General features: G+C 46.6%; 1 protein-coding gene across 1 annotated transcript in view; it reads left to right on the forward strand.

Moving 5' to 3' along the window:
- Positions 1-26,198, forward strand: part of B4GALNT4 (beta-1,4-N-acetyl-galactosaminyltransferase 4) — an 834,734-nt gene that overhangs the window by 217,286 nt on the left and 591,250 nt on the right. The gene's annotated exons all lie outside the window — the stretch shown is intronic.

The following is a 26,198-nucleotide window of genomic DNA, read 5'->3' on the forward strand; positions in this document are numbered from 1 at the left end:
CCTCATGAGTTGTCACCTGTGTTACTCCCATGCCAGGTTTACTACTACTACTACTACATTCTGCTCCAGCATACTCCTGCCAGAACAAACCCAATGGTTACAAAAGCTAGGTCTGGTGTGCTCTCCTGCTAGCCAAGACAAACTACTTCAGTTCTCTGTTTGGATATACTCCCCTGCCTGATAGAACCAATTGATACAACGATCCAGGACCTGGTATACTCCCTTGCCAGGCCACTCTACCAACTCTTAATACCTCTGTGGTATGGTCAAATTCATGTCTTCTGCTTCACAACGTTGGCAATGTGGGTGAAGACATTATCTACACCTGGGCAATATTCTTCACATAGTCTGTTATACTTAGTTGTCTTAGTTAGGTTTAGGAAACCTTGGTTGTTTATCAATTGCCTTAGTGTGTCCACCTTTTGGCTTTGGCAATAGTCGTTTGGGTTCCCTTCTCGATATATTGCCCCTTCGTGTGGTTGGCTGTTATTACCCACTATATAGTAATCACCTCCTTCAAGTCAGATCTTTAAAATATCTATATGCCAACTGCTTTGGTTTATATCAGTTTGGTATTCATCACAATCATCAATTTGTTTTGCATCAGTTTGATATTCAAAAGGGAGTCTGGATTCAAGCAACGGGTATTCAGAGTGCTCCGGGTTCACAATTGAATAGTGAACTCACCGGGTTTGGCGTGCACGTCTGTATACCACACTGCTTCCAGTTTGTCTGCTTCAGTTCTCCTACACGGCCCAGAAGTCTCTCCTGCATGGCTTCCCGTGTCTTGCGTCTGCAACCTTGAGAGCCCTCGCTGCTATCCCAATGATCTGGTGCTCGCCTGACACCGCTGAATGCTCCACAATGGGGAAAGTCATAGAAAGGTGCACTTTGTGCTGCACGGCCCCTGCAGCTGAAATCTCGAGCCCACACAACCTTCTCAGGAACAGCATTAATTTCTCTCGCCTCTCTGGTCCTGGCGTCCTTGCTCTTACTCGATTTCTTCCTCTGCTGCTTTGTGGGGATTTCAAAACCTCTCTACATACTAGTACTACTGCTCTCCTGCTGCTACTGCTTCAGCTTCCTCACCTTGTTCCAGCTGGATCTCATGGCCAGAACCTGAGGAAGCCTTTTATGCCTCTCAGCCACCCTCGGGTGTGGATCATCAACCTTAATTTGCTGCACTCTGCACCCTTGTCCTTCTGCAGCCCTCTTCTTCATCCCAATACTCTGGGATTTCTGGGACTTGAAGCCCCAACACAAAAGTTTGTTTTGTCAATATTTTTCACGCCAAGTTCTTTTCTTTCCTTAAACATATTCCTTAAAGGAGCATCATAAGGATTAAAAGATAGATTTGGTTTTACAGAAGTTTGAGGTTTTTCCCAATTTTTTTATTTGTTTTTTTCTAAAGAAAACTCTGCATGCTTTTCCTGGGACTTATAGGGTTGCTTATTCTGAATACATGACCGGTTATAATTGTCTTTACTCATACTATTACAATTAACTTTAGGAAGTAACCGTTCTCTTTGACAACATGCCATTATATGGGCTGGCATAAATGATATTCCCTTTCTTGAGGTAGACAAGTACTGCGTCTCATCCCATGAAGTCCTCCTGTTTCCCGGGAGCCCTTCTCCTCCCAGGTGATCCTCCCGGCTAACACCACCCCCAGGGTCAGGATCAGGAAGCGTCTTTCCCTGGCCACGAGAGGAGAATTTAGGCAGGGCTTTCGTGAGGACTTCATAGAATTCATCGCACCTGTGATTATGCTCACTTCTACTATGCACTGGCACTTAGTTTTCTAAAGAAATCCGTACTCTTCCTTTTTAAATTGGTCGATGAAAGTATAAAATCATGGTTTCTGCAATGAGCAGCATCAGCATTGATGGGCGATGATGACTCCCTTCAAGAGATGGGGAAAGAAAAACTTAGTTCGAAGCGGGAGGGGCGAGGGCAGGGGAAGAAGACATAACTAAAGCCCCCTCGGCAGCAGCCCCATCAATAGAGGGTTTACTTCTCAAAAAATACATTATTCTGCTGCGTTCCAAATGAAGTTCAGCTGCATACCCACCACCACCAGTTCTGAGAAGACTAGGGCTTCGCAGTTGCCTCGCTCCTCCGCCTCCAACTGCCAGCAACACCGCTTATATGCGATTCGCTCACTGGATTCTCGGCTGGCGTCTTGTAGGCAACGCCCCCTTTTGCTCCGTACTCCTCGTACCAGAAGAACCCTTTCAGACAGCCAGACTAAAACGATGACGGTAGGGGCCACAGATCCCTGGCAGGCCTGACTTGCTGGGTTTTCAGGCCCCTACCGGCATGGTTGTCACGGAAGCACCGGCATTGTTAGCAAAGGTGCTTCCGTGTCCCCATTAAGTCAGGCGGTGGAAACAGTGTTACGGGGTTGCCAGTAAACTATGGGCTACTGGCAGGTTTTCCGGCAACTCTGTAATGAGGCCCTATGTCTCTATCCCAGAGCTGCTAAGAGTGCAGATCCACAGCATCTTCTGCTTTTCTGTGTAAGTACTACAGGGACTGTAAGTGCACAATCACAGTTCCTGCAGCTGTGCAATTCTCTGTGTTGCAGCAGCAGCTGCAAGTGTACATCTGCAGATCCTATAGCTGCTCAGGTCTTTTTTATAAAATGACTGCGGAAAGTATATTGCCATCTGCTCCTGCAGCTGCCCTATTCTTCAACTGCTGGAGGTGCACCTCCACCACTCCTGCGGCTGTGCATGTCTCTGTTCAGCAGCTTCTGTGAGTGCACATCTGCAGCTCCTAAAGCTGCCCATGTATTTGTTGCACAGGTGCTGCAAGTGTACATACAGTTTCTGAAACTGCCCAGGTCTATGTTCTGCAATGACTGCAAGTACCCCTTCATCGGCTGCCCCTGCAGCTGAATATTTCTCTATTCTGCAGCGACTGTGAGTGCACAGACTTAGGTGCTGCAGCTGACCATGGGCCTCATTACGACCCTGGCGCTCACGGAATGAAGGGAGCCGGTACGGGACCGTCCCCCTTCATTCCGTCAGAGCCGATTACGAGGTTCCCTTTGCGGGACCCGGAACAGACGCCTTGTAAAACCAGGAGTCCTTTCCGGGTCCCGCGAGGGGTAGAGGGAAGTAATAACGGGCCAGATGTAATCTGCCCGTTATTACCTCCCTCCCCATTCCCATCGAGCCCTATAGGGGCTTAAACGGGAATGGGGAATGGTTCCTGCAAGGAGGAATTACCGGGTCCTCCTATGTCGGAATGACCCGGTAAGTCCCCATTGCAGGAACCCGGTAATGGAGCCCAGTTTGGCTACCTCCAAACTCGTAATGAGGGCCCATGTCTTCATTCTGCAGGTGTGAGGGCTACACATCCACAGCTGTGGAGCTGCAAGGATATCCCTTTCCTGCAGCCACTGCAAATGCACATCTACAGCCTATTCAGCTGCCCATGCCTATGTTCCACAGCAGCTGCGTGTGCACGTGCACAACACCTGAAGCTGTCCATGCTTCTGCTCTGCAGCTTCTGTAAGTGCACATCCAGAGATCCTGCATCTGCCCATGTCATTGTTCTGCAATGACTGTGAGGTCTCTGCAACTGGTGTTGCAGTTACCTGTATCTCTGTTCTGCAGCTGCTGCAAATGTACCTCTACCACTCCTGCAAATGTGCATATCTCTGTTCGGCAGCTACTGAAAGATTGCATCCACTGCCTCTGCACCTGCCCACGTCTTTGTTCAATAGGTACTGCTGTGCACATCCACACCACCTGGTGCTGCATAGGTCTAGGACCCACAGCGGCTGCGAGAGCACCTCCACAGCTTCCCATTTCTATGTTCTGCACTGTCTGTGAGTGTGCATCCACAGCTCCTGCAGCTAACTAATTCTGTGTTCTGCCGTGGCTGGAAATGTCTAGTCGCAGCTCCTGCTGCTGCAAATGTCTCTGTGCTGCAGCTGCTGCGAGTGCAGATCCACAGCTCTTGCAGCTGCCTATGCCTTAGTTTCACAGGTGCTGCAAATGCACATCCACAGCTCCTGCTGCTGCTATAAGTTCGCCTCCACCAAATCTGCAGTTGTGCATATCTTTAAGTCGATTCTGCTAGTGAACACCCACCGCTCCTGCCCATGTTGTTGTTCCATTTGTGCTACGAGGCCACATCGACAGCTCCTGCAGCTGCCCAACTCCCGGGTCCGCATCTGCTGCTAGTGTACATACACAGCTTCTTCAGCTTCCTAATTCTGTGTTCTGCAGTGGCTTGAAATATCTCGTCACAGCTCCTGCTGTTGCAAATGTATGCAGCTGCTGCGTGTGCACATCCGCAGATCTTGCAGCTCCGCTGGTCTTTGTTCTGCAATGACACTGCCATAGCTCTTGCAGCTGCCCAGGTCCCTGTGCTGCAGCTGTTGTGAATGCATTTCCCCCTCTCCTGCAGCTGTGCATGTCCCTCTTTAGCAACTGCTGCGAGTGAAGATCCACAGCTCTTGCAGCTGCCCATGCTTTTGTTCCACAGGTGCTCCAAGTGCACATCCACAGCTCCTGCCACTGCCCATCTCTCTATTCTGTAGGCACATTAAAGTGCACACCCACAGCTCCTGCAGCTGCTGTGAGTTCGCCTCCACCAATCCTGCAGTTGTGCATGCCTTTCTTCAGTCACTTCTGCTAGTGAACACCCACCGCTCCTGCCCATGTTCTTGTTCCATTTGTGCTACGAGGCCACATCCGACCACAGCTCCTGCAGCTGGCCAACTCCCGGGTCCGCAGCTGCTGCTAGTGCACATGCGCAGTTTCTGCAGTTGCCCGGGCCTTTGTTGTGCAGCTGCAGTTGCCCAGGCCTCTGTTGTGCAGCTGCTGCAAATGGACACCTACAGCTCCTGCAGATGCACATGTTTGTTCTTGGGCTGCAGCTACCCTTGATATGCACTATTGCACCTCAGTACCCTGCCCTTCCATAATTCCTATAAAGGAAGCTTGTTCATTTTCTTCTAAATTCTCAGAGTTTTACCATTTTACTAGTCCTAGTCACTTGGCCTAGGACACGCTGATCTGTGTTGTTTACGCGACACTGGAGTGTCGGTAAGAGTTTTAGGATATCAAGAAGTATTTATTTTACAAGCATTCAAGTTGTAAACCTGCAATATTTAAAATGATTAGTTGATGGACTCCACGTGTTTATCTAGAAAAAGCAAAGGCACTTGGCTTCACAAAGCAATTATCAGTGGTCCTCTGGGTGAGCATTACGGTGTGTTAGAAATCTCTTAAAACGTGCCAAATAGCCACCATCAACGTCTCAAGTGCTAAGGATTGCCTGGAAGTTGGTGTATTGTGCCCCCGGCTCGGGTATCCAGACCCTGCTCTGTTGGGGTGGGGGGAAAGGGGGCGAATAGGGTACAGATACGTTCAAAAGGAAATGGGGCAAGTTAAAGGAAGAAGGATAATGCACACTATAGGTATGGCACATATTGATCCAGCCACAGTAGATCACAGATCAGGATTGCAGACATAAGGAGGGTAAATTCTCAGGTGTCTGTAAGAGGGGGAGAATATTTACGTGAGGGCAGGTTCAGAGAGAGAAATAGATATTACTTAAACTAGAGAGTCACTTTAGCCAACGCAACCTGCAGCTGGTTCGTTCAGTGTGCTTTGCGCTCTATAAATGTTTACACACACTGACTCACTAATGAAAGCATCCGGATAGATTTCCTCCTTGTTTGTTTTTTACTATGAGGCTGTAAAGGGGTCTGGCTAAATAGCTCGCCACTTGCACTGCTACGGCCTATGCAACGTCCATTGATACCACCCTGCACGTTGTTTTTGTAGATGTGGAAGATCGCTTGTGACTAATCAACTTCCGGGACACAAGTGGTCCAGGGATGAATATCGGTTTCTGAACCATCAATCGGCCCCACACATCTAGCACACCAGAAGGAATCCAAACAGATTGGAAACACAAGTCAATTTTCAAACCTCCTTGTCCAATTTTTGGTAACGTGGACAGAAGGGCAGGCTTATCTCAGAAAGGTTGTGGATCGTTGGTTAGTTGCAACACAGCGAAAATACAATTATTACCCACTGATAAAAGGGACTGCCCAGTCAAGGTTGTATAAAAAGATCTACTTTATTATTATCACAACGGACAGTTCTAGCACACTACAAAATACAACCCACCCTGTGAACTAATGCAGAGGACAGACGGTTTTAAAGAAGGAAAAGGGATGCACTCTGGATACTGACAGGAGGGTAGTGGGTATAGTAATTAACCGCAATAGTTCAAGTATGCTTGCTTCCAACACAAAGGGAGCAATGGGTCGTAAAATGACACTAGGGACCTTCAACGAACGCCCACGGGCACAGAACCACAATGTACCTTGTGCTGCAGATGTTTTTGGTGCTAGACAGTCGGTTTCATGGCACTTTGCAGCTCCTGCGACAGAGTTCATGACAGGAGACAGTTGCGGATATCAAGCAGCAGGCAGTTCAGCCAGCGAGGTTGGATGGACGGCTGCAGGCTGGCCTACACGGCAACTCAAGGTCAGGAATTTTCTCAGTGCTGGTCAGCGGTTCTGAAGCACTGGCCGAGGCGTCTCAAGACCGCATAAGCGACTGTGGCATAACAGTCGGCTGTGCAGTCGGTTAGAGCTTGAGGGGCTCGACAGGCTTGAAAAAATGTCCATTAAGGCGGATGGCTGTATATGCTTGTCGATGCGCTCCTCCTAGCTTCTTCACTGGGCTTGTGTCGTCCTTTAAGGTGGACGTCTCAAAGCTGAGGAGAGTGTAGCAGGCAGCTGCCTTGTCCTTGGTTTGGTTCAGAGACTTTCTGGCGCTTTCCACCTAGGAAGCTTGCTCCAGATCCTAGCAGGGCATGCTGTGTGCTGGCTGGGTACTGGAGCTTCTGGAGGGTTCTCTGGATTTGCCATCTCCCTCTGTTCACTGGGAGATGTTCAGAGGAGGAATATTGCTTCCCTCTTGGAGGTCCTGGCCTTCCTTAACTGGCAGAAGATGTAAGGCAGACTGTACCTTCAGCCAGGGTCAAATGCTGAGTTCTTCTTGCTCCTCCTTGCAAAGTCTTCAGATGATCTGCCCAAAAGAGGGGCTCAGACTTCTTTTAAAGCCAAATGGGCTACAGTGATTGGTGTAGGCTAAATACACCCTAGTGAAGCAATCCTGGGTCCTCGCCAACAATTTCCTGTATGCATGAGGCCATAATCAGAGTGCTTTGCAACAGAAAAGATAAAGGGGTGAAACCATGTAATACAATGTCCCACCCATCTTCCTGTCTGTTGTGGATCAAAGGGTCTCTCTAGTTAATGGAGCTCTCTGTGGTTCCTGATTAAAGTGGCGGGTCTCCCTTGAAGCTGTGGCAGGAACAGGATGTCTTTTTCTGTCAATCCACATACTTGTACCTTATGAATGGGTTACCCCTCCAGGGATGACGACTGTAAACCTGATATGATATGGCATTTATAACACACCTATACAAAAGTGTTTCAAGGTGCAACGAGGCTGTGGAGGGGGGGAAAGGGTAAGTGTGGAGGGGGAGGGGGCAGTACAATACATATGATTAACAGTAAAGAATAAATAAAATAAATAAAACGATAGGTAAATGTGGCCAGCTTGTGGCAAGTGCAGGGATAAGTGCAGACATCAAGTGTCAAGAGCTGGGGAGGCTGTAGGGATACAGAAACCGCCCCCAAGTGCAGCGTTTGCCCGGGAGGCAGTCCACTTGTGAAGCTGGTGGGGGAGGGGACCTGGGCCCGAGATCAGAGGGTAGCCAGGTGACCAGTGCAGTTTCAGTCAGGAGATTAGCATGGTAGAGGAGGAAAGAAAGCAGAAACAAAGAGGAAGGTCTTGAGGTGCTTCTGGAGCCGAAGATGGTTCACCTCAAGTTTCAGGGCGGTATGGAGGCTGTTCCAGAGGGAGGCCCCAGCTGAAGAAAGAGATCCGCCCCAACACATTGCTTGCGGAAGCGACTGACCCTGAGGGAGTTGGAGGCTGATGAGCAAAGAACTCGAGAAGGAAGATATTTAGGAAGAGAGAGTTGGAGGTATTGAGGTCCCATGCCCCCGAAGGCCTTGTGTACAATGCAGAGGGTTTTGTACTTAATCCTTGCAGCCACTGGGCATGCAGTCCCAGACATGACCTTTCACTGTACATTGATACCAAGGGCGGGAGCTGGCTTCTGGTTGACAGTGCATATCAAAGGTTGCTGGGGTTTCCTGTCTCCTTTGTTAACCTCTGCAGCCAGGCCCCATGTGGGCCTGTTTGAAGTATACTCTATTAGTATCTTAATTGCTGCCACCATCTGACAGGGGGACTGCACCTGTAGGCTGTGTCCACCCAGAGTACACAGGTCTATGTGCATGTCGAGTGGTGAGCATAGGAAAATGTGTGCGGATTAGCCCCACAATTTTCCTCATTCAATTTCTTTTAAAGTTTAAAAATAATCAGGCGAGCACACACCCACTGTGCGGATGGTCGAATTCCACACACAGCTGGCTTCAGGTCACACCTACGGTAAGCTTTCCTGTGCAGAGTCTGGGACTCATTACGAGGTTGCCTCCAAAACCTTACTGACTCCACCCTGGTGAATGGAGCTATTACCAGCCCATTCCAAGTTTGGCGGGACCGGTAATTCCCCATTCACCAGGGCCCTTCCCCATTCACATTTGAGCCCCCATAGGGCTCAATGCGAATGGGGAAGACGCTAAAAACGGTACCACAAATTGCGGTATCGTTATTAGTTCAAGAGTCCCTTTGCGGGTCCCGACCTTAACGCCTGGAAAAACCAGGCGTTCAGGGAGGACCCGCAAAGGGAACTCGTAGTAGGGCGGTAAGGGATTACCGGCACCGGTGCCCTTACCGGTGTCGGTAATCCCTTACCACCCACCTCGTAATGAGGCCCTCTGACACCATAAGGAGCAGGAGTGGAATGAAAAATATTTCCATGCGCTTTTTTTTGGTTACCAAAGTGGCCCCATATTACCAAGCCCAATCCCTTTCCTATAAGAAAATGTGGAACCAATATGGGTAACCACACAAGAGTTCCCTGTAGGCCAGTCTACCCCCGGAAAAGTGTCTTCAAATCTTGCCTTTATTCCCTGCGTCCGTGTTGGCCACTTCTTTAGTACTGATTTATGAAAGCTCGACATTAAAACGGAGTGGCACCCACCCTCCCACGCCTTGCTTGGGTAGAATAAAGCAAGTCTCTGTTGCTAGATGCTGGCTGTTTATTTGTTTTATTGTTTTCTTAGAGGGGTTTTACTCAAAGCGCTTTACAATTATTAATGAAGTGGTACAGTAGTGATAACAGAAAATCATAGAGAAACAGAACAGAAAGAGCAAGAATGATAGAAAACCAAACAGGAAGAGAAATGGCAAGATGATCCAGAAAAAACAGAATGAAGTGCAAGACCACCACAATGAAAGACACCCCACAACCTGGAAAACCAACAGAGCCTCGGGCCAAAGACTAAAAGAATAAAAAAGTGAACTGTCAAACAGAGAAGCTGGACTGCCTAGATGATTCAGGCAGGAAGGCGCCAGAACAAATCCACCATCCACCAGAGCAGCAGACACCCAGGCCACCCCAAACGCCTCATCGACACAACATTCCAGGTGAAGCCCCATCTTGTCAAATTCAGCATCCATAACACCCTGTACAATTCTCCATGCTGAACTGCAAGAGGGTGCCATTTACTGGGCCGCGACTCTGGAAATCTGCATGATCACCACCTAACCCTGCATCTTTAGGGCTTTATATGCTTGCAGGAACCTGGAGGCCCCCCTGGATGCTTTCTGAAGAGAACCAACACCTCCCTCTGGGCGTGCTCAAGGGCTCAAATAGCACACCCACCAAAAAGCACTTCAAACGCTTATCAGGTGCTCTTATCAGGTGCACTTAAACCTGGGCGTTATCTCACTGGAGGCGGAAGCTGTGGCGGGATAGTGGGGTCCTGTAACAAGTTTCCCACACGCCTAATGCTCACCCTCGACTACTAATATTGTAACACAGTGGTGGTCCTCTTGTGGTGGTTCCGAGAGGGACTGTCCCACATGGCCCACTGCTGTGTCGATGTTGACGTTTTGCCTGGAAACTCAGTTCCTCTTTCTGGTAAATTTGAATATTTCTGCAAAGTGTGGTTGATGCGCTGTCTCGTAGCAGAGTTGTGGATGCGTCATCCCATGCTTCGTGCCTAGCCCTCTGTTGTGACTGTGTCTCTGTGCTGCCGATGCTTCTGTTGCCCAGTGACTGCCAGTATGCGTGCTGCAGCTCATGCATGTCTGTTGTATGTCCGAGCTGCTGCTGCCACCGGTATCTGTTATCTAATCTTATTTCATTTATTCATTTAAAGTTGATTTATAAAGTTCCTTCTGTGAAATGCAGTCACTTCGTGGCACCAAACGTGGAAGAGGGGAGGGCGACCGCCAGATCAGATTGGTACAGGGGGTACGGTCAAGGGAAAGCGCGTTAATAGTACACGCAGGGACCCACAGTACATCAGCACGAGGAAACCAGCCTGTACATAGAGCAGGATCCCGTAGAGCAAACCTAACGGAAGGAAGGACCACAGTAAGTGCAGTGAGTGGCAGGCCAGGGCAAAAAGGGTTGAGCATAGACGTCTCTAGAAACAGATGAGGGACAAACATGATAGTACGCCTGGCAAGTAGGGCACAGTCAGAGGCTCAGCAAAAGTAAGTGTGAGCCGCACTGGGGGAACCTATCGAAAGACAAGTAAGGGGGCATGGGCTGTAGGAAAAGCCTAAGATGTCTCATGCTCCCTCCACCTCCCTTAAAATAGCCCCGAAGGACAGCCAGGGACTTGCTAATTGGGGAGGGCTTGGCAGGGTAGAAGAATCCTAAGGGTCAAACAAAACATTCCTTAAAGAGACCAGTCTTCCACTAAGGGTCCTGCCTCTGAACCTTTTCTCTTCGACCACCAGACGAGAGAGACCTGGCAGGAGCTGATCTTAAGGGCCTGGTAGGCCAGTACTTTATCACCTTAAGCTGGAGGTATCGAGGCCCAATCCCCAGTAGGGCCTGTGGATAATGCACAAAGCTTTGAAGGAGATCCTTTCCTCAACTGGGAGTTTGTGAAGGGACGGCCTGGCTGTGGTGATGCAGTCACTGGTTCGGAGACCAAGGATGAGTCTAGCTTCTTTTGTTATAGATGGCCTGTAGCCGGTGGGGTAAGGACTTGGGATGGCCATGGTAGAGGCTACTACCATAGTCCACACTGGAGAGGACCAGTGCCTGGTCACTTCCAAGATATGAGGGAGACTAAGAAAAGAAAGGTTAAGTTCAAAGTGCAGTTGGACATGAGATTGCTTAGATAGCTCAAGGATCTGCAAAGTGAAGTAGAGTGAGCAATCGAAGATTACCCTAGTTTCCTGGCAGAAGGAACCACGGTAGCTAGGTGCCCATATAAGAGGAGCAGGGAAAGCGAAAGTAGGGAGGGATGGGAGAATACAGACAGATGATTTCAGATTTAGCCACATTGAGAGACGCATTGTTTTCAAAACATTCAGGCATGAGCACGAGAGATGATGAAATTACGCTATGAGCATGCAGAGTCCCTTTCCAACTTGAAGGCAACTGCATGTCTTCATCGTAAGACTGAAATAGAAAGAGAGAGAGGATATGAGATCAACAAGAGGGTACAAGTAGGTATTAGAGAACCCAGGGAAAAGGATGGAGCCAATGGGTACCCTGCAGTGAGATAGTGGGCTGTGAGAGGAAGGGACTAAACCTGACCTCAATTACTCTGTCCAGGAGGAAGGATGAGATCCACCTCCGGGCTTTGATGGAATTTTATAGGCAGTTTGGCAGAATTTCATGGTTGGCAGTGTCAAAAGCAATGGTAAGTCAAGACGAATGAGTATGACAGGACAGTTCCTATCAAGGGACGGAAGGAGTTTGACGATCATAAAGTTGAGCACTGACTCGTTCCTCTCGCGAGCCGGACCCCTGACTGGTGGTTGTGAAGCAGGCTATTATTTTAACAGAAGGACAGAAGTAAGTTGACATCCATCTTCTCTAGGTCTTTTCCAATAAATAACCTGATGGCAATAGGGCGGTAATTAGTCAGGACTGCAGGGTCGTCGGAATGCTTTCTAAAAAGAGGATGTATGCATGTCTTATTTTAGCTCTTGGGGAGAGGCACCAGTGTAAAAAGAGCTGTTGCACAGGGCAGCCAAAGTGGGAGCTTGGGTGGCAAGATTGACTTCTATAGTTCTGGCTGGGCAAGGGAAAACATGTTCAGCTGATGTCCATCGGTGAGACCAATTGGAACAACATAATGAATGAAGTAAGGTAGCCCTATGGCACTGGAAGGGGAGGGGAAGTTGTGGCTACCACTTAGACACAATGGTTGGCTGACCTGCTTTGAGCTTATTACTGAAGGAGGACGAGCAATACGCTAGGGATTTCACTGCATTCGGAAAGGCAGGACAGACCTCAAGAGCCCTCGCTGCCCTATAGATTATGGATACTTTCGCTGATTGGTTGATAGCCAGGTAGGTGCGCCTGTCCAGGAAGGCCTTTTTCTTGTCCTGGATGGTAGCATAGTGGCCTCTCAGGTGGCATACGCGATGCAGCATATCCTTCCTCCTCTTAGATTTGCACCACTGATGCTCAAGAACTCTGTTCTTCCTTTTTATGATGACAAGGTCGGAACCAAATCAGCTGTTACATTTCGGGGTTGGAGGGCAATGGTTCTGCTTCCTGACAATTTGCAGAAGAACATAAAGTGTGTTACACAAAGAACTGTGGTTGCTGGCATGTAGGATGTCCGGGGCTGGGGCAACTGGGTCAAGGTCCAAACCAGTACACGTGAAGGTGGAAGTAAAGGCATCTGAAAGCAATTTTTTCATTAGCCCAAGTGAAAGGAACCTCAGGTTAGCAGGAGAAGCATGAAACTACATCCATGTAGATTCGACCATGGGCTTCGAGAGGAGAGAGAATTCCGACCAAGGCAAGTCGGTGGTGGAGAGGTTTGTGATCAAAAGTTTAGTAGGAATGAGGTCGTCCAAGGATGGCCCCCTACGTGCATGGGGGGGGCAGTCTCTGAACGCAAGTGTATCAATGGAGTCAGAGAAAAGTGCAGTGGGTTTGCTAGGAGTGTGACGCATGTTATTGAAGTCCCCAGAACTAGACTTTTGGGGACCGATTGGATAGTCGCAAGAAATCTGGCCATTATTTAACCAATAGGGCAAGGTCTCCTGGTGGCCTGTCAGTTGTTATGATACTGAGCAAGACGTTGGCATCCTGTAGATATTTGCATTCCAGGCTCTCAAAGCAAGGAACGTGGATGATATAATGGTGGGGATGGTGGTAGGAATGATAAGGGCAACACTCCACCGACCCCATGTATATTTTGAATGGTGATCATGCAGCCATCATGAAGGAGGATGTCCTAAATTGTGAATTGGGCCTTCTTGAGGCCAAGGAAATTAATATCATGCTCCTCGAGCAAATCATGAATGCTTGAGCCATGCGTGTTCGCAGACCGAGAGTTGAGGTTGCTGACCAAGAAATAGTTCCTGGCCTCTAGTGTTGTGTACTGGAAGGACACGGTTAATCAAGATGGTGATCCATGCTCTGCGAATGGGAAGCAATGCGCACTCTCATTCAGTTTGTACTGTGCTCGGCAGTTCGCCAGCGTAAGGGATTCAAGCAGGCAGCACCAGATACCATCTCTGTTTTCTTTTCCCGTGCCCTTTTCTCAACTGCTGAGGTGGCATGCTGTGCCATCCCTTGACCCAGAGTGAAGCCTGTGTCTTTCCGGAACACGAAAATGGCGACGAGGATGGGATTCATTGTCCCACAACACCTCTCATGAAGCTGCAGTCAGGTCAGAGTGAGAAAACACCTAGAGCGTGAAATCGCTGTATACCCCTACTGGGGCCAAACCTCCTACTGACATTCACGCTCATACACATCACCAAATAAACCAAAAAGAAAATGTCAGACACTGAACAAACGGAAGAAGATGCACCCAGTCCAGCTGCTTTCCGTAGGCCAGTACCCGTTCATATGTGAGAAACCAGAAGGTGTCTCACCCACTAGTCCCCAGAGATCTGTCATCCATGTTGTCAGGACACAGCCATCACTTTTGGATCTTGTTCCTGGGGGTGGACCAGTGCGGGAGGATCACCTGAGTGAGGGGTCTTCGGGCAGTGTGAGTGGGACACCAGATGGTGAGACGTGGTATCCCCTTCCTTCTAACACCTTTACCTCATCCTACCCAGTGGGATATTTTGGAACTACCCCCCCCCACCTCCTTCAACATGAACACATGAACACTTTCTCACTGACAGCCTGCTCGAAAGGAAAACAGACTAACATCCGAGCCATGTAACTGAAGTGTCCCAATACAATGGTCAGGAAGTTACTGATCATCACACACACACCTGAATTCCATTGCACTTCTCCACACGGATAAAAGGCGGAGCACGAGAGCACACTCTGAGCAAGGCAAAGCACATGAGGAAACGGCAGTTCCAATATGGCAGTTTAACGAGCGGAGAAAGATAGACTAGGGAGGGAGCCATGACGGACCCATTGCTACGCACGTGGCTTTGCAGCAGGGGTGCGTGGTGGCCCCCACCATGTTCAACCTCTATCTGGCTGACTTACATTGTGCCTGGGAGGGAGGTACCACTAATCCTGCCAAGCTGGGCTCTGTGTCACTGGATTGCACTGTCTTTGCAGATGATGTGGTCCTCTTTGACTTGACACCGCTGGGGCTTCAGAGGAAACTGTCTTTGTTCTTTGAATGTACAGTTGAGAACAATCTTGGAGTCAATAATCAGAAGTCGAAGGTCATCCTCTTTGCTAATAAGAGACACCTTAAAACTGGATTGTTGGAGGCAATCCTCTCGAAAGGGTGGAATCTATCGGGTACCTTGGCTGGTTGTATACTAATTGACCTTTTCACAATTGTCCTCGGGAGAATTGACCTAATTTAGAAGGTCAATTAGGACATATATGCGGGGGGAAACCCCCCACCCAATCCAAAACACCCCGCAATCCCCCACCCAATCCCCTTATATTATTTATAATCCAAAACCAACCCAATACATATATAAAAATAACTAAAATAATATAAAGGGCAATTGTGCAGAAGGTCAATTAGGACCACTACAAGTAGGTCAATTGTGCAAAAGGTCAATTGTAAAAGGTCAATTTGGGTAATACCACCTTGGCTACCATGTTAATAACACATATTCCAAGGAGAACTGGAAACTTTGCAATAGGAGGAAGTGCCTGAGTTTGTTAGCAAAAATGAAGAGGGTTTACTCGCAATTATGCCACTTATCGCTTAATCCTCTGCTCCAATATTATGTTTCTAGTGTGGTTGTGGACCTATCCCATGAAGGTCATTGAGGAATTGTAGCCACCAAGCGTCAAATCAGAGACACAATGTGGTTCCCTGGAATAGATGCAATGGTGGAAAACACGATCAAGACATGCCATCTGTGCCAGAGTACATCCAAAGGAGTTTCTGGGTTATTTGTATTTTGTAAAAAGAATACAAAATACAAATAACCCAGAACCTCTCAGATTGTCTGACATGCTGTAGTCACCCTGCACTCATTTAGCCGCCAATTTCTTCAGACTCTTTGGTGACGGCAAATACTGGATGGTTGTCATGGATGAGTACTCTCAATTACCTCTAGTACAAATGATTTCTTCCACAGCAGCCGGCACAGTGTACTGCTCTCCCCCGAAAAGTGCACAAAACAACCATAAATCATCAATGCAATAATGGAGCAAGTACTTTGAACCACAAAAACAGACAGACACAATACCTCACAACCACGCACTCTTAGAAGATAAATCAGCTCTTTACGACTATTTATTCAAAGCTTACAAGTACATAGAAATAACTCATAAAAATAACATGGACATAGTTCACAGAAGAAATAAAGAAGTCAAAAGGAAATACATCACCGTGAGCGTAATTGAAGTCCTCATCTCGTCCAGAAGCGGCTGGAAGACTCCGGGGACTGCCAGGCCGAGAGTACCACAGCTCACAGGAAGGCCAGACGGAGCGTCCTTCTCTGGCTGAAGTCTCACCTGACCCCCTCCGTGCCTTCACATATATACACACTCCACAAAGGGGAGTTAATTCCCGGACATTCTGGAAATTGCACTTGCGCAGTTGAGGAACAGCCGTCGATTGCCAGCTGGGTTATTCGAGAGCTCCCCTCAAGGAACGCAGGGCGTCCCTGCTCTAAAAACACGCTCCACGGAGAACAGTAGCAAGCCATAACAACGTTAGCTTTCCCAGCAGAAATGGCCTTGACTGCATACCAAGTTTGAAAAAGCATGTTTGTCTCAGCACTGTGAATCTAACACTTCAGCAAAATGTGTGCAGCCTTTCACTGCGAAGTGAAGTAAATATCCAACATGGCTCTGAGCGCTCCCAGAATGCATTGCGCGCCCGCGCCATTTTGAACCAAGCATAAATCAAGCATAACACACAGTCATCCCTGAATTGGACAAGATGTTTTCAACAGCCCACCATTCAGCAGTGTGGAATTCACTTCATGCAGTATATGGCAATACATCACAGAAAGATTACCCCATATGACCTCAGGCCAACGGCATGGTGGAGAAGTTCATGGGCAGCCTGAAGAACGTGCTTCAGCAAAACAAGCTGTGCCCATTGTCTTTGAATCAGGCGGTGTCTAACATACTTTGTGACTACAGAAATTCACTGCATGGAAAAACAGGGAGATGTCCCTCTGAACTGCTTTTCAGGTGAAAGGTGAAGACAAGACTTCCCCACATTTTGAGTCTTCCAGACAAGGCTGGGGTCGCCGCCAAGAAACAAAATATGAAAAGGTACACCAACACAATTACGAATGCCAAGAGCTCTATTTCAAACAGGAAACAAAGTTCTCGTGTGCAAGAGACAGGAAAGGAAGTCTGACTACAAGTTTGATCCCGATAACATGGTTGGGTCTCATGTAAAAGGTTGATGGTGACTGCCCGCTCCCCTGGATGGGTTATTAGTCTGAACATTTCTCATTTCAAATTGTATTAGGGAAGAGAAGAAAATGAAGAAACTGGTTGTGAGAGTGTTCCAAGGAGTGAAAACTCAGAAGTAGTCACTAAGCCTCTGAGACCAACATGATGCATCAGGAGATCAGTGAAGTTGACTGAGGAAATCTGAAGGAGAGAGCTGTGAGTAAAATAATCTTTTCCCAACTGGGAGATGTCCTGGAAAGGACACAGTTAATCAAGATGACGAGCCACACTCGTCATACGAACAGGCTGCCAACGGGGAGCAGCGCGTACTTGCGCATGCGCTTTCAATTTGTACAGCGCTCAGCAGTTCGCCAGTGCGAGGGATTAAAGCAGATTTCACCTGATACTGTCTCGGTTTTCTTTTCCTGCTCCCTTTTCCCAACTGCTCAGTCAGCGTGCTGTGCCTTCCCTCGACCAAGAGTCCACCCCAGTGTCTTCCTGGAACACAAAATGTAGAACTTTCCTAGGTGGTGGGCAAGCAAAAGGCAGCTGCACGACCTTTTGCACCCTGGGGCCCAGGCTAATGCCATCAGTTGGTCTCTCGTGAAGGTGGTGCAGATGGGTAGAATGGTGCACAAACCCAGAGGTGTTGCCATCAGGGATTCTACCAGTCGTGGGTATAGGGCTGTGGGACTGAAGAGGACAGGTTGTAGGTCATAAAAGGCAAGAAAGTTCATATACATACTCAAGGCCATTATAGTACCGTTCTTGTAGACATTAAGGACCACTTTGGTGCTAGGGGCAGAACCCAGCTGAATGTCCCATCTAGTGCCACCATCTATCTGAATGGACACATAGGAGGAGAGTTTGGGCAACAGGAAGGCTTGCCCGACACACGGATCATAGATGAAAATCATAATATTCACCACACGTGTCCACAATCGGAATCCCAGGGTTACCTTTGAGGGTAGCCGTTCCCTATGTTTTATGGCCAGTTTGGAAGTGAAGGCCGGAGCTAGTGGGTAGATAATGGTATAGTAGTTCATGAAAATGTGGTGAGATTGTGGTGGCCTTGGTGGACAGGCAGTGCGTGTAGAAGCCACACAAGGATATGAAGATCAAGGGTACAGTATCAGCGATTTGGTTTATGTCATACAGGAAAAGTACACCAGGCTCCTTTTTAGGGCACCAGTGGCATTGATAAGATTAGCTTTTTAGACACACAGGACCAGTAGAATCAATAGATGTTTTTAAATTGAAAGGTACACATTGGCTTGCTAGATTTTAAATCCGATTGCTCTTGAGTGCATGGGTAAAACAGACTGCACTTTAAAAGCACAAGTAAAATACGTCCAATTGCGTTTTAACACACTGGTAAAATGAACCAGACTTCTCTAAAATGCACTAGAAGAATAGGTCTGAATGGTTTTTAAACGCAGCGTTAGAACACACAGACCTGTAGGCACCTCTTTTGTGATCACCTTTGCACTTTTTCATTAAGGATTCATTTAGTTTGTTCAACAGTTTCAGGCCGCCGAGGCAAGCAAATCTCATCAATAATGAGTAGCAAGACAGGATTTTCCAATTAGTATCACCTGTCAAGTTTGTAATAAATGCAACTTGCTTACGAGCATACATTAAAGACTTTGGACGGACATTGTTGGTCACAACACAGAGCACATCTATTTGCATTTCCCCTACATAGTGCTAGGACATGGAGGAATGCTCCAAACGCTGCCCCAAATTCTTCTCCCAAGCAAGCCTGCATCTGGATTACACACCACATGCCTCACGCGTTTCAGTTTAGCCCAACTACTTTCAGACGCATTGCAAAAGAGCTCTGTTGAAACTGTGCTGGAGCACTGCAATGAATCGCAAATCCCAGCAAGATGTGCCTTTCTTATCTTGGCTTGTGTTCTGCAGAGGTATTCAACCTGCAGTTTTCCAAATGTTTTGGACTAGACCTCCAGTGAACCCTTAAATTGACCATGCTTGCCTATCTCTGATGGGAGTTGCAATCCAAAACATCTGGAGAGCCAGAGCAGACCCCTCGTGTAGGACATATCTATTAAGATGAAGAAAATGAAAATAAACATATGTCTACACATTTTGTTAGTCTTATGGCACAGGTTTTAAAGCTCAGTGGCAACTCTTGGGTCCGTGCTTAGAAACCGGTTATAAAAACAATTATAAAATGATCAATTTAAAGCAATGTTGCATCTAAGCTGTGCGCATTTGTGCTTGCCCAGCTTCTTCCTGGGTGCCGCTCAGAAGAGCTCTAGCAGCGCACACTGACAATTGCCTCCTTCTCAAGAACTGAACAGGCACACGCCATCACAGTTTTATGCTGGTTGTAGTATGAATAACGTTCATGTACCAGGGTTTCCATAGTCAATGATGCCTTAGAAAAAGGGTTACCTACACTATGTAACTCGACTCTCTGATCAAATATCGGATACTGAGTGTAATTAAGCAGGGTACTTGGTTGTGTAACAACCTATTACCATGATTCCTATTTTATGTACATATGTCACACAGGCTCTTTCAAGGGCTACCTTTTGTAATTTAATGAATGGTAAAACTGAAATATTAATTTGCCCTGTTAGGATTTTGACTAGGCAAATATCGTGGTCCGCCTCTTCTACATTAGCATAGTTAATGTTACAAGTGGAGAGCAACATTACAATATCATCTACTTGGTCTACAAGTGGTTATGGGTATGGAATATGCCTTGCACTACTCATGCATTGCATTAGGGCAATGAATATTCAAACCTCTGCATTTCTTTTCACACATCCTGTATGCTTTCCATGTTTTCTGAGTTATACTGGGCACTCAAATGCTATGGTAATTCTCTGCTATACGAAAATGATTTCACTGAGCACTTATATAATCCTAACCGACAGTATTAGGGGTGTTGCAAACAATCTGGTTTGCACTGCAAAATAATTGTGTGAATGTATGTGCAGGTCATTTTCTTAAACTGCCCATAATAGCAGGTGAGGCTTTAAATATGTTTTCTTCCATAGTCTTGTGTGTATGCAAATATCCCATAGTGTTTGTATTGCCATAGTCCCTCACTTTTTAAAGAGATCTGTCAACTAGTATTTGAGGCCAGCACATGATCTGGAGGTGAGAAGAGAGGGCTACAGGAGGACACTGCTGGGGAGGGGGCAGGCAGCAAAGAACAAATCAGCAACTTTCTAAAACTCCCAGTTCTGTTTCAGCAGTACAGTACATTGAAGGAAATGTGCTGTTTATTTTCTTAAGGATAGTAAACTCTAATAACAGTGTAGGAAACTGCACCTTCTATTTCTTTCTATGTTCGGCTGCTTAGGGCTTTTTAATATAATCATGTTTTCAGTGCCTGTAGCATCCTCATGCATCTTGTTTAACTGATGACGGTGAATTGCAGAAAAGGGGCCCCCAGTTACTAGAGAAGGCACTCCATCTGTTGTACCTTTATGTATTGCTGCTATAAAGTTAAGTCACATGTATGTGATTTTCTTCAAAAGGGCGTCTAGGCTGGGGGCTAGGAAGGGTGGGGTAAACAAGGATCAGCTGTATTATGTGCCCAGTCATTTCACCTTTTTATGCAAGGTTTACAAGCAGGAATCTGATCAGATTGTACTCTTTACTTGGAATCAAATAATATTTTAAGGAGAAAAAAAGTATTTAGCTTTGCCGTAAGGGATACTAAAAGAGTTTCTTTCCCCTTCAAATTTCTCTTAAGATGAGGCAGTAATATTATTGGAGCTCCTTTCTATGCTGGGGCCCTGCTGGCCACTGATTCAAAAATATCAGTGGAACATTGTGTGTAGAAGCAGGGGATAGGCTCTGATTTGTTCATGGTTTCCCATTTCTTTGTGGGTCTTATGTTCACTCTATATTTTTGGGGAGTACAGTTGGGTGGGTGGTATGTATGCCTCTTGTATATAGGGCTGGTTTTGAGTAAGTGTTGTCACTATTGTGTTCCCAGGACAATATAATGTTGATGGTAAGCAGAAACACAGGAATTGTGATAATTATTCTCTGTGGTGTAGTTATTCTGATGCAGTTTACCTTCCTGACACATTTTGAGAAGCGTGTTCTCCTGGCTCGTGAATTACTTAATTAAAATGGCACATTAACTCTTATTGGCCTGTTTTCAGGCACACTTCTTTCAGCTGCCATGGTTTCATCTTACAAATAATGTATCATCTCTGTCTGTTTTGACATCCACTTCAGTTGTGATAAGCAATATTTGTTTTTTTGCAATACATAAATGTTTCTTTCCCCAGTGGGTTAAAACATGTTCTGTATTGTCTTTGAGCAGTGTGTACAAATTAATAGCCACAGCTAAAAAATGAAATTGCTTATACTGAGCATACAATATCTTTTCTTTCCATGTATACACAGATTTTTCTGTGCATAAGAGTACTTAGCAGATCTTAAAGTCTTGGATTGGTTGATAAGCTCTCTTTATAATCACATATTAAAAATAAAGTAAGCCTAGATCTTTGGAAAATGTTCTGTAAGATGCACCTTTTACACTGATTTGTAAAGAATTACAGAGGTTCGGGAGGGGGAAATTCTCCTTCAAACTCTCTACAGAGATGATAACTCACTAATTACCCATACTCTCAAAATACCCTGCTTCGTTATTCAGTTGCACACATGGAAAATAATGCCAAGCAAAGCCAACCACATCTGCACTTCGAGAAAAATAATTAGAGGGAACATTGATTATGAGTCATGATTATTCGATAAATGGTGAAAAGACGATTTGATAAGAAGGGAAACAAATCTGTCAATTGATAATACATCACAATGTGCCGTATAATTGTATGACTAGGAAGCAAACAGAAGAAACATTACAGGAAAGCGTAGTGATAGGTTTTGGGAAAACCTGTAGCAAGTAAGGCTTGCGCGTCAGATGGCCACCATTGTACATTGAACAGTAAGAAAGGACTAGCATAAATAGTGCAAAAATAACAAAGAACAAAAATTGTAACATGACGCACAACGATGGGTAGTGCCAACAGGTTTGGCTTTTGTGAAGGCATGGGCTAGGCATGTGCCAGGCACTTTCTTGATTGACCTAACTGGCTATTAATGGTAGCAGCAGCGACGTTGTGGTAGTACCTGGAGTATAATAATAGTGCCTGGCAAATACCGGTCTAATACTCATTCACACGCCAACACTGTTGGCTTTGTGAATGCTTGTGTTTAAGAGGACTGCAGTGCAGGACACTCATACTGCTTATAAGGCAAGTGATATAAGGCACACATGTTTAAGACATCTCTATTACATGAGTAGCACATTCACAGCTCTAATTTAGCCATTAACTTTTAAAAGACTGCTTTCAGACACTTTGAGCACAAAGCTTTGTTAATGCTTGATAAAGCTAGCTCAATGAGATCCCAGGATGATGCGTTTTCGGCAGCGAGGGTCAGGAAGAGAGTGGGACTGGACATAGGGATTAGCATGCCCACGGGCAGTCACTAGATGGGTAAATAACCAAACACCTACAAGCTTGTATCCCTCCTCGTAATCCCATCTCCCACCTAGCTGTACTCCAATTAAATAGTTTCGGCTTAAAGGTGGCACTTTAACACCACATACTAGCAAAACCAAAAACCAGACAAAGTCAACAAAGTGAAAGGAAAAATTAAATGATCAGTCATTATTGGAAAAATAATTATTGGTCCAGTTTGCATGGCATTTACTTACACATTTGTGGGAGCATAAAGCAATTGTAGCATAGAAAATACGGCTGCTATATCTTTGCTACTCTTTTTTTGAGCTTTAATAATGCGCAAATCACCTTGGGAGAGGTCTCAAAGTGCCTATCCTGGCACAAGCTTTATGGCGTATTGTGTTGCAGCAGACCTTCGCCTGATTGAGGAAAAGGAAAGTAAGGCAAGTAAGATGGAAGAGAAAGGATAGCCACGTAAATGAGGAAACGAGACATGGAAGGAAGCTTGAAATGTGTGTACACGTGAATGGAAAGGATGTGAACAATGACATGTGGATATTTTGTATAGATAAAAGAGAGGCCTTGGAGGCGCTAAGGCTATCCTAAGCATAATGAAAGGCATGATTGCCAAGGTCACCACATGGGTAGAATGTGTCCTCTAAAGCTCTCCAGATGTTATCGCCAATGCCGAGAACAAAATAGTCACTAATGTATACAAGCTTTGGAGAAACTCTGAAAAAAGGATTTAGAGGAGGAAAACGATTTCAGGAATTAATCCCACTATGTAATGTTTAGGATTGCGAGGTATTCGGCAAACGATCAGTCATGTTTGAGCGTTAATGACAGTGACTATGATATGATGTGGCATTTATAATGTGGCTGTACACAAGTGTTTCTAGGTGTGACAAGACAAGGAGGGGGAAACAAGGGAGAACAAAATAACGATCTTTCTAGGTCTTCTATCATTCAGACTGCGCAAGTGTGGGGAAGAGGAAAGGGGAGAAGTGCTAGGGGGGAGGGGAAGGTGGAAGTGCAATTAACTCACAAGTGCAGCCATCGGGTGGCTCATAAGTGCAGAGAGAAGGGACTGTATGGTTGCAGATACAGACCCTTAAGTGCTGGCGAGCCCAGAGGCATTGCAAGGGCAACTGGACATGCAGGAACCTGGGCCCGAGTTCAGATGGTGACCAGGTGACCAGTGCACGGGTGCGTCAGCACTATGTGTTCTAGTTTGAGATTTGTGGTTAATCTGGTGCAGTTTGAGTCTGAATCTTTAATAAGCCAAAATAAAACGAATATGTCTAATGGATTTTCAGACCAAGTTCACCAAATTCTCACATTCTAATCTTCCACCATATCACAGAATGTAACATCTCAAACATCTTTTGCAATTTAGCTCCATATTAAGCAGGCCTATCCTGCCCCTGGAAGCCTGATAGATGGTCTGTTGTTCTCTTCCTCGATAGGTGGCCTACCACCAACCACCTGCTTTGCAGCCATTTCTTAAACAGCAGCCTTTATACATTAATTTTTCGAGGCAAACTTATGGAAGGCTGCTTCGGCAACTATAAAGTCCCCTGCTTTGGACCACGGTCAGTACTCTAGGAGGGCAACTGTCCATTACAAGGCCTGTATGCAAAGGCCATCTGGCATTACAAGCACAGGTTTGGAGGTTTAGAGGCATTCCTGTGCTTGCTATGTGTACTCAAGCATGCCCAATGGCTCCGAAGAGCACACATACTTCCACTCCTTCCCACATTACATTTATGTCACACATGGGTCCGCCCTGTGGGCCCAGTTCAGCTGGGCCCACATTAACCTGTTCAGGAAGCTGAACCAGTTCAGGAACCTTCTATATTGTTTTGTCAGCTGTGAAAGGGTTATGTGTATTCGTACCAGACTAGGCTCCCCCTGCCCACTGGCACGACTGTGGCCTTGGGGGATTGCCTCTCTTCGTTCCTTTGTAAGGGCAGGTAAAAGCCTTTCCCCAGGGACAGACACTCCACAGGAAGCTGGCCTGGGAACAGGAATCAAAGGGCACACCCATTCACAATGGGCTGGGGTTCACACCAGGGTGCTGCATTTCCAAAGGCCTTTGATTATATTGAGAAGGGAAAGGGCAGGGATATTGTAACCAGGGAAACATCTGTACAGTGGAGGAAGACTTCCACCATCTTGTTTCTCTCTGCCTCTCTCTCCACTTCATGTAGCACAAAGCACTTTGTGTGTGCTGTCGGAAGGCCAAAGTCCACTTATTTAAGAGCAGGGATTGGACCACTAATTCATTTTACCTTGAAAAGAAGGGTTCTCCCACCACTGCTTTGAATCAACTCTGGAATCCAACCCTGGAAGATTCAACTGGACCCTGCTGTGAGAGCAGTCCCCCAGTTGTGAGGTGAAGGCGGGTTTTCCAAGGCAGAGGCAAGCTCTGGCCCCTAATCATTCTCGGGGACCATTGGGGGTGAACTTGGCTGCTGGACCAAGGTCCACATCTTTGACAGCCACCCCGTTTCCTAGGACCTCACTGGGTTACAGGATCCCTGAAGGTGTATGCAGGCCTCCCCTGTGTTTGAGAACCCAAAAAAAGGACTAACCTTGGCCCTTGAAATCCTGGAGTGGGACTCGCAGCTCCTGAAAACCTGAACATCCAAGATCCCTGTGTTTTCGATGCTGACACGCTGCTAGCCATCATTCAAGCATGTTCGACCCCTAACGAACCTCCAGGACCCTTCCAAGATGTCTTTGGTGTTCATTGTTCTTTGAACCGCCATTTGCTGATTGGCTCTGTTCGCTGCTGCACCACGCTAGCTGAAGTACGTTGTTGCCTTGGCTCGCACCAACAAAGTACTGCTTCCCTGCATTGCCTGAGTCACAGTTCGAAGCACCGGCTTCTTCATCGGTGCTCCTGTAAGTCAATCGACTCGTCTGTGCTGTACCTCAAACAGCAACCTCCGAGCCTCTGCATCGAATTGACTTGTCTGTGCATCCAGCCAGCTCACTCCTCGTTGAACTTTAGCCGTCGAGCGAACCTGGTAAACACCTGAACTGCACATCTTGAGCAGACTTTTGAAGACTCTAGCTACCTTCCGTTTGATCCTGAGTCAGCGCCAGCTTGCCACTGAACTATTGTGACTGTGACATTTTCTCAAACTGAAAAGAACCCGTGAACAATGTTGAGAAGCCAGGTTCAAGGCCGTCAAACCGCCAAGACATTTGCAAAGATATTACTGCCCTTCTAGTCCATTTTTGGACCCCAGAGACAGGATTGATCATTTGAATCCCTTTTGCATCCTCAAGAAATATCCTTTTTGATTGTTGTGGTCTTGTAATTGCCTTTTCTCGCCCTGCCTTATTACCCAGAGTGCTGCATCTTTTCTATCTTTGGTGTTCTTTCCTTAGGGGTGTTTTTTACTGTGTTTGGGGTATTATTGTAAATGGTCTGTTTGGTTAAAATATATATTTTAATAGAACCTTGATTGGACATTCCTTTATTTTGGACAGTTATACTTCACTGTTTGGGTTGCTACTGAACCACATTCACACCACTCTCGAGAGTATAGCCTTCCATCGTCCCATGTTACCACAAAAGATGAAGGAGGTAAATCTCATAACTGTGACTGTTTTACCTTTATGATTGTGTTGGCTCTTGATTTGCAGAAGTGTGAGGGCTGAGTAGGTGTGTTAGCCTCTACTTATTCTTGCACACCTGCAGGGCAGAGGTCAATTTGTTACAACCACGCTGGTCCTTTGCACCGATTGAGTGACCATTTTGTAGAC

Source organism: Ambystoma mexicanum, chromosome 11 (genome assembly GCF_040938575.1).
Source record: "Ambystoma mexicanum isolate Mex_15411 chromosome 11, UKY_AmexF1_1, whole genome shotgun sequence".
Lineage (NCBI taxonomy): Eukaryota > Metazoa > Chordata > Amphibia > Caudata > Ambystomatidae > Ambystoma > Ambystoma mexicanum.